Source organism: Talpa europaea (genome assembly GCF_964194135.1).
Source record: "Talpa europaea genome assembly, chromosome: 8".
Lineage (NCBI taxonomy): Eukaryota > Metazoa > Chordata > Mammalia > Eulipotyphla > Talpidae > Talpa > Talpa europaea.
The window spans coordinates 68,444,507-68,453,330 of record NC_140075.1 but is presented as its reverse complement, the minus strand read 5'-3'; the positions used below and the strand labels follow the sequence as shown (position 1 = coordinate 68,453,330).

At 39.6% G+C, this 8,824-nt stretch overlaps 1 pseudogene across 1 annotated transcript; it reads right to left on the bottom strand.

Annotated features, from left to right (window-relative positions):
- Positions 1 to 345: 345 nt before the first annotated feature.
- Positions 346 to 3,630, bottom strand: LOC311175378 (large ribosomal subunit protein eL6-like; annotated as a pseudogene). The gene is made up of 2 exons: positions 3,575 to 3,630; positions 346 to 1,161 (listed from the first exon to the last, which is right to left on the bottom strand). The product of its transcript is annotated as a large ribosomal subunit protein eL6-like (transcript).
- Between the last annotated feature and the right edge of the window lie 5,194 nt (positions 3,631 to 8,824).

The following is an 8,824-nucleotide window of genomic DNA, read 5'->3' as shown; positions in this document are numbered from 1 at the left end:
CTATTTGAGGCCTTTTATACTTCCATACAAATTGTAATTTTTTTGTTTGACTTCTTTGAAGAAATTTATTGTTTTGATGGGGATTGCCTTGAATTTATATATTGCTTTAGAATAGTCATTTTGGCTATATTGGTTTGACTATATTGATCCCCATCCATGAGAATGGAATGTCTTTCCCCCTCCTTATGTCATAACCTAATGTCCATAACCTTATGTCCATAACATTGGACAGTTTTCATTGTGTAAGTCCACCACATGGTTAAGCTAATTCCTCAGTATTTGATTCTTTTGGAAGCAATTCTGAGTGGAATTTTTTTTAATTTAATTAGATTCTTTGTAGGAAATTTAAAATACCAGTTTGTGAGGTTAAATTCCACTTGTGAGAGCAAACATAGAGTGGAGGTAGCCCTGGAGTTGAGAGCAGCTTTGATTTTTGACAGAATTTATGAGTCTACAGCTTTCTGACCAACCTTGCACTGCACTGTAATCTCGCATTTCTTCTTCTCTGTGGGGAAGATCTCACCTTTCTGGTGTCAGGGGTTATGCAGCTTCTTCTTGAAGTCAGCATCAGTGAGATGTTTGGGATCTTCACACCAATGATATCGATTTTGGTTGAGGTGGCAATGACAAATTTCTAGTGTAACTGGATTAAGGTCCAGTCATAAGCAGAAGCAAGTCTCTTCCCAGCAGCTTCAAGAAATCACCCTCTTGTCTCTGTGCTACCCTGTTAGATGGTCAGAATGATCCCAGGAGTGATGCCAGCTCCCAGATTTCTCACATGCTGACTGAAGGGGTTTTTGCTGTGACTCACCAGCTTTTGAGGTACATTTCAGAAGGATAATATGTAAATATTTTGCAAAGTTTAACCACTTGGGTACTACCATTCTTGTCACTGCCAATTGGTTTTGTGACAGTAGCAAGAAATTTCTTTGCCTTTTCAATCCTGGATTTAGCTGCTGGACACTTCCTCTTGTACTTGGTCTTTCTGGAATGCAAAGCAATAGGGAATATCTTCCAATTCCTCTCACTAGAACAGGGTTTCTCCTGCAGTGGGGCTTCCTCTTCCACTTCTTAGGGGTTCTGTCCTTGGCCTTCTTAATCTTGCCACCAGCATCAGCTTTCTTGGCTTCAGGTTTCTTCTCTTTAGTAGCCACCTTCGATCTTGCAAGGTGGAAAAAACCGGAATTTTTTTCTTCTTTTTTTTCTTTTGTTCATTGTTTGATATAAAAATGCAGTAGGTTTTTGTATGTTGATTTTGTAACCTGCAACTTTGCTGTGTTCATTTTTCTTTCCTAATAGCTTTTTGGAGGAATCTAGGATTTTCTATATATAGTATCATATTGTCTACAAATAATGCTTCACTTCTTTTCCAACTTGTATTCCTTTTATTTCCTGTTGTTGGATTGTTCTCACTAAAACCTCAATACTAAATTAAACAAAAGTGACAGTGAGCAGGAACTCAACTTATTCCTGATCTTTAAGAGAAAACTTTCAATCTTTCAACATTTAGTATTATATTTGCTATAGGTCTGTGATATCTGTTCTTTGTTATGTTGAGGTAGGTTTCTTCTATTCCCGTTTTGTCTAGTGTTTTTTTTTAAATCAGAAATGGATGCTGAATTTTATCAAATGCTTTCTCTGCATCTATTGATATTGTATGATTTTTGGTTTTTTTAGTCACTTTTGTAGCATATTTTTAACTTTTTCCAAAAAATTTTAATTTATTTTCTTACATTGTTGCTAATTTTTGGACAGTATTTGATTTCTTCCCTCAAGTATAGTTCCTGCTATTGTCATATGATTTTTATATTTACTTTCATTGATATAACATGTTAAATAACTGATTTACATCTTTTTAAGCACACAGTTTGATGATGATATACAATCCTTTTAACGTATTGCTAACAAATTAGCTGGTATTTTGTTGGAGACTTTCAAATCAATGTCCATCAGGGAATTGGTCTGCAGTTCACTTGTGCTGTCTTTATCTAGTTTTGATGTTAGGGTTATGTTAGAACCGTAAGATATACTAGGGAGCCATTCTTCTTCCTGAAGTTTTAAAAATAATTTGAACAAGATGGGCATAAATTCTTCTTTAAAGGTTTAATAAAATTTGCTTGTAAAGCCATCCAGCCCCGGGCTTTTGTTTTTCTTGTTTTTGTACATGTGAGGCTATATGCTAGTAAACTTCGGAGTTTGTCTCTTATTAATCTTTTATTAAAGGAGTCTCAGCTAAGAACTCAGAGAAGTAGAAGGAAAATTATTTTTCCTCTCCTACAAGCACTATGCTAAATTACAATGGTTTTTCTCCAGTCTTTAAAAGGTGTGTATAAATGTGGTATAAAGTCTTGTATCAGATTAAGGAAACTCCATTCTACTCCAAGTTTACTAAGAGTTCCTGTTTTTATTTTTTTAAATCATAAGTAGGCATTTAAGATTTATCAAAATTTTTTTCCTCAGCTAAGATAATGATTTTTCTTTTTAAGTTCCTTTATGTGGTAACTTACATTGATGGATTTTTCCATTTTTGAATCAATTTGGCTTTTCTAAGATAAACTACTAAATTTTGATACATGATTTTTTAAAAATGCCTTGTTGGATTTGTTTAGCTAATATTTTACTTAAGAATTTATTTACACTTATAATCATAAGTGTTTGGAACTAGTAATTTTCTTTCTTTTTTTTTAAGATCTATTTATTCATCCATACAAGAACTGGGTACAGTCAGAAGTGCGGGAGGGTGAGAGAATTCACCAGAGCCAGAGCGGGGAGCAGAGCAGGCAGAAGGACCGAAGTACACTGCTGAGGGGAGCAGCGGGCGGCAGGAGAGGTCTGCGCACCATGTGGGACCCTCACCCAGTGACCGGGGATTGAACCGGCGCTGCAGAGGCTGCGGGCAGCTTCGCAACCCAGCACTCAACCGCTGTGCCACCAGGGAGGCCCAGAGCTAGCAATTTTCTTTTCATGTATTGTCTTCATCTGGCTTTCAAATCAAGACTTTTAGCCCTTAAAAGTGACCTGGCCGTTTTTTTAACTTTTTTATTTTCTAGAACAATTTGCATAAGAGAGATATTAAATATGCCTTGAAGATTTGGTAAAACTAGTAAATTCAGCTAAACCTGGCATTTTGGGGGGGAGAGGGCAAATATCTGATAATCACCCAATTTTCTTTAATACTTAGCTTTAATTGGCTCATTTTTCGAAAATGCAACAAAAAGTTGTGATTTTCAAATTTCAAAACCGTAAACAGACACTTTAAAGTAAGGATCCATAAGAAAGCAGTAACCATTGCACAAATAAACAAGTGCTTCTGTGTCCACTGAATGCTACTTCTCAGCACCAGAAACTTACCGTCGTGCCGATGGAGATTAGTATATACTATGCTTTGTGTACCCAGGCATTACACATGCTGAAGCAGATTTGTGTTTACTTGTCACTTCATGCTGATAACAGAGAACATCATCAGAACCTTGTGAAATATAACCAATCAGGTTATGCAGATATATCTGATGAAATATGGAAACTCTATTTTCAGGAAACAGGTTCTCTCCTCAACAATGGAGAGAACTCTTACCTTCCTCCCCCAAGAAGTCTGGAGGAGTGGCTGGTTTCCTGCCTTGCCTTTGGCATTCTAGTTGTTACTGAAAAAAGACTTCGGATATCTCATAAGCTTGACAGTTTTCTGACCAATCTCAGAAGTGTGGCATGCCCTGTCAGGATCACTGCTGTGAGCCTGTTTCTGGGATTCCTGGCCATTTTTTTCACAAGGAAGAGAACTGAAACCTTTTGCCTTTCCTTCATAGCCAAGAGGAATTTTTATCTGCCTTTCACCACTCTTCTTTTCCCTTCTCCTGTTTAGTAGTCTCTGCTTCTCAGCTTGTCTTTCATTCATTCAAGGGTAGTATGTAAGGGGCACTGACCTGCAAAGGTCCAAAATTCTAGGAAAGATTTATCTCCCAGTGAGAGGAAGTTAGGAGAGGTGAGATGGTGGTTACACTCATATCACTTACAGTCCAGTGGAAATGAGGTTCTGGCCTCCCAAATTAGATGTTTGAAGATATTTTCCAAAAAATGAAACAACATTTAACAGTAATTAGAAACCCAAACCGCCAGCACAACCTTTGATTTTGGGGATGTTAACTACAAGTACCCAGGAAGCTGGACACAGTCTCTGGAGCAACGTTGTGGCCTAGCTAGTAAACCCATTCATCACTTGGAGCAAAGTTTGGAAAATGCTTTCCAAGCCACTAATATAAGTAAAGTGAGGCAAAAACAGAGAGTCATAAATCAGTGACTCTCCTATACCTCACTCTTACATTGACCTGAGACTCTATAATTTGTTTACTCAGGTTTATATGCTGACTTCATGCATTTCCACTGTATGTACATTTCTACCGTGAAGGACTGAATTGGATAAATTTTAAAACTTAGAAAAGTTTTGATAAGCCTCAGTGACAATAGAGGAATAATATAAAACTCTGTGTGTGTGTGTGTGTGTGTATAAACACATTTTATTAAATAAATACATTGTGCTTCTATAAAGCAATCACTCTCCATTTCCAAATTTTATGAGCTATGCTTGAGAGCAGAGTGTGCAATATTTTTCTGGGCTTAAGATGTAAAGTGAGGGCCTCCCTGGTGGCGCAAGGGGTTAAGCACAGCACTGTGAAGCAATCCACAACTTCTACAGCACGAGTTCAATCCCTGGCTAGCCAGGTTGCTCCCCACATGGCGCAGCCTGCTGTCTCGTCTGCCGCTCCCCTCAGCAGTGTATTTCAGTAGATCCACATGTTCTGCTCCCCACTCTTGTCTTTGGTAAATTCTCTCACCTCGTGCACCTCTGGCCTGTACAATCCTTGTATGCATAAATAAACAAATGTGTTTTTTTTATTTATACAAGAACCAGGGTACAGGCCAGATGTGCAGTGCGCAGGCGGGTGAGAAGATTCAACAAAGACACAGTGGGGAGCTGAACAGGCAGACTGACTGAAATACAGTGCTGAGGGGAGCAGTGGGCGAGACAGGAGAGGTCTGCTGCGCCATGTGGGTAGCTCTGCAGCTGGTGGGGATTGAACCGGCACTGCAGAGGCTGCGGACAGCTTCTCAGCACTGCGCTCAACCACCTGCACCACAAGGGAGGCCCCAATAAATAAACCTTTAAAGGGCCTCCCCGGTGGCGCAGAGGTTGAACACTGGATTGCGAAGCTGCCCGTCAGCCTCTGCAGCACTGGTTTGATCCCCGGCTGCTCCCCGGCTGCTCCCCAGCCAACAGAGGAGGGTCCCAAATGGCGCGCAGACCTCTCCTGCTGCCCGCTGCTCCCCTCAGCAGTGTACTTCGGTCCTTCTGCCTGTCCTGCTCCCTGCTCTGGCTCTGATGAATTCTCTCACCCTTCCGCGCTTCTGACTGTATCCAGTGCTTGTATAAAATAAATAAATAAATCTCAAAAAAAAAAAAATCTTTAAAAAAAAAGATGTAAAGTGATATGGTGTTCAAGATCTTGTCCAGTGGACAGGGCTGGTCAGAGTAACCTCTGAGCACCTGCTGTTCCCTGTGATAATAGAGCTGAGCAAACCACTCCTTAGGTTCCTTGTGCAGGTATAGTTCCATGATCAGGTCAACAGCATGGGGACCATCTGTTGTCAAAAATCCGCAAGGCCATTAAGAGAGACATGAGAGTCAGAGAGAGGTACAGTTTTCTGGTCTTGCTGGGAGGAGTTGCAGGGTCCACGAAGTTTAGCAGGTTGTTCTCCAGGATGTGCAGGAATGGGCCTGCTGCCAACTTGAGATTTTCTGCGTCTTCCCTTCGCAGGATGTACAAGGCTGTGAACACAGCTTGCTGTCTAATCATCTGTGCGAACCTGTCTAATCATCAGTGGAGGGCTGTCATCTGGAGGCCTCACCTTATCATCTTTATTTTTTAAGTCTAGATAGGCCATTCTTCGAGGTATATACAGGGACTGACTCTTATATACATACTGAAATTCCTCTAAAGGGGTCCTTTCTCAGGTCTCCTGACCAATGTAGACCCTCATAACATCCCCCAGTGTTAGATTTTGGATTAGGGAATTATAGGACTTTTTTCCTGTCCCAAGGAACAACGTTCTATCACCCCTGTTATAAACAGTATTCTGAAAAAGAAATATTAACAGCAAACATCCTACAAAAACTAATCACCAGTGAGTTTCAAAATTATTTTATTCCCTCTAAGGAATATGTGTGCATGTATAGAATCATGTTGTACATTCTGCCTTACAGCTTTTATCTCTTATCTCTGATATTATGGTCTTTGTTTCCTTCTCTCTCATCTTGTCTTTGCTTACCTCTACCCCTTTCTTTTTCTTATATTCTCTTTGTTTTGTGAAAGAACAAATACATCTCAGCCTCAAAAACAGCATATGATGAGAAAAAGGATCATTTAGTCATTAAGAGCAGATTCTGTATCCATATGCATTCAAATTCATTCCCAGCTCTACCACTCCTTCAGACAAATTACCTAACTTCTCTGTGCTGAATTTTCCTATCAGCAAAATGGGATGCAGATAATAATAGTTGCTATTTCTTAAGGGTGTGGAATAGATTGAGAGCATAATTAAAGCATTTAGATCATAGTTAAAACATACTTGACACATGATAAGTGCTAATATATTTTAGATCTTCTTTATTAAGAGCTTCTCTTTCAATGTTTGCATGTTTTAAAATACAGCAATTTCTTTCTGGCTGTTTCCTTTGATATCCTAACTCCTTGATCTTTCTTTTCCGGTAGGCTTCTTCTTCCTCTTCTCCTCCCTCTTCTTATTGCCATAAATTCTTCTACTCTTCTTCCTTCTCTTATGTGTCTATTCCTTCCCCATTTCCTTAGCATTCACTGTAGACACAAGCCATAACAGCCTCAATTCCCACCCAAAGTCATTGTCAATACCTTGGGCCTGTCGCCATTTCAATTAGCTCAGCTCAGGCTCTCAATCAGATTGCGTCCTTGGCTAGAGACACACCATTATTAGTGGCACAATGCCTCAGCAGCCCCAGAAATGATTCGCCCAAGGGAGCCCCAGAGTAAGGCTGACTTCTGAATTTCTCCATAATTGTGAGTCCAGGCACACCACAGGGACTGGACTATTATTATATTTTTGTGTCATTTTTATTTATTTTTTATTTTTTTATTTTTGAGGACTAACTCTATTCTTGGGTCACAGAACAAAATCACTGGCATTAGGGAAGGGAAAAGAAACACAGTAGGACTGGCCAGGCACAGAAAAGGTACCCTATGAATAGTTATTATTAATTAATGGCAACTGCGGGAAGAAACAAGAAGTTTGAGTTCTGTATTTCTGTCAACCAAATTACCCCAAAATTTGTGGCATAAAACCACAACAATCACTTGTTAGTGCTGTCATATTATTATTATTATTATTATTATTATTATTATTATTATTATATCTGATCATTCTGGGGATTGCTAGGCTGTGTCATGCAATTGAAGTCAAATGGTGCCTGGATACTGTCCTGTCAAAGATTTCTCTCAAATGTCTGGTGACAAATGCAGTTGATGTTGTCAGCTGAGACCTCAACAGGGCTGTTGGCCAGAACACATACATAGGCACTTACATACACTGGGTTTCTTCAGCATGGTAGCTGAGTTCTGAAGACAAATGTCTCTGTAGAGAACCATGCAGAAGCTGCAGTGCCCTTTTCAAATGTAGCTTTAGAAGTCATACACCATCACTATGACACATGTTGTGGCACACTCCATTCCATGGAGGTAAATCACCAAGGCCAGCCCATATTGCAGAGAAGGGGGATTAGAATCCAGCTCTTGATGGGAAGACAGTCAAAGAATTTGCTTTGCACACATATTTTAAAACCACCAGTTCTCCAATTCTGGGTGTCTTCAGATATTTGCAGTCTGCCAGCTAGGGTACTGTGTTTCCACAATTAAAGGAATTGCTGGTATGTTCCCTTTGAATTTCCAGGCCCCTGGCACCTTCTCCTTAGTACAGGATGACATGTAGACACCTCATTTTCCTTACTGTCTTTCATAATGACCTTTCATATCATTGTGAGACTCCTTGTATGTATAATTAAATTTATTTTTCTCTTGCAGAAAAATGTCACAGAGTGTACCTCCTTATTAGGCAAGTTTATCTAAGTTTTGTGGGTCCACCCTTTCTACTTGGGTGTGTCAAGCCTGATAATTTCTAGAGGAGAAATGTATTTCCATTTACATCAGAAACTAGCCTTGATTAATATGTAACAAATTCACCTAAATTATTAAATTCTCCTAGAAAGAATCTATCCTAAGGGGAAATATAAAATAAGAAAAAATTATGTAATAAACAAAGCATTTAGTCTTCTGGTTATTTCTGAAGAGGAGGAATAGAGCAGGATGTGACCAGAGAGGCACACAGGGGGTTTCTAAGAGGCAATGTTTTATTTCTTAAATTGGAAGTGAATATTCAGCTGCTCTTTTTATAACTAATCTTTAAGCTGTTCACAAATGCTTTGTATACCATTTATATTTGATATTAATCACTTTAATGTAAAAAATTTTTTATTCTAAAATATCTATGCTTCAGGGCCTCCCTGGTGGCGCAAAGGGTTAAGCACCACACTATGAAGCTGTCCGAAGCCTCTGCAGCACGAGTTTGATCCCTGGTCGGCCAGGGAGTAACCCACATGGCGTAGCAGACCTCTTCTGACTCACCCGCTGCTCCCCTCAGCAGTGTATTTCGGTCAATCTGCCTGTTCTGTTTCCCACTCTGTCTCTGGTGAATCCTCTCACTCCCTCCATCTCTGGCCTGTATCCCAGCTCTTGTACGCATAAAT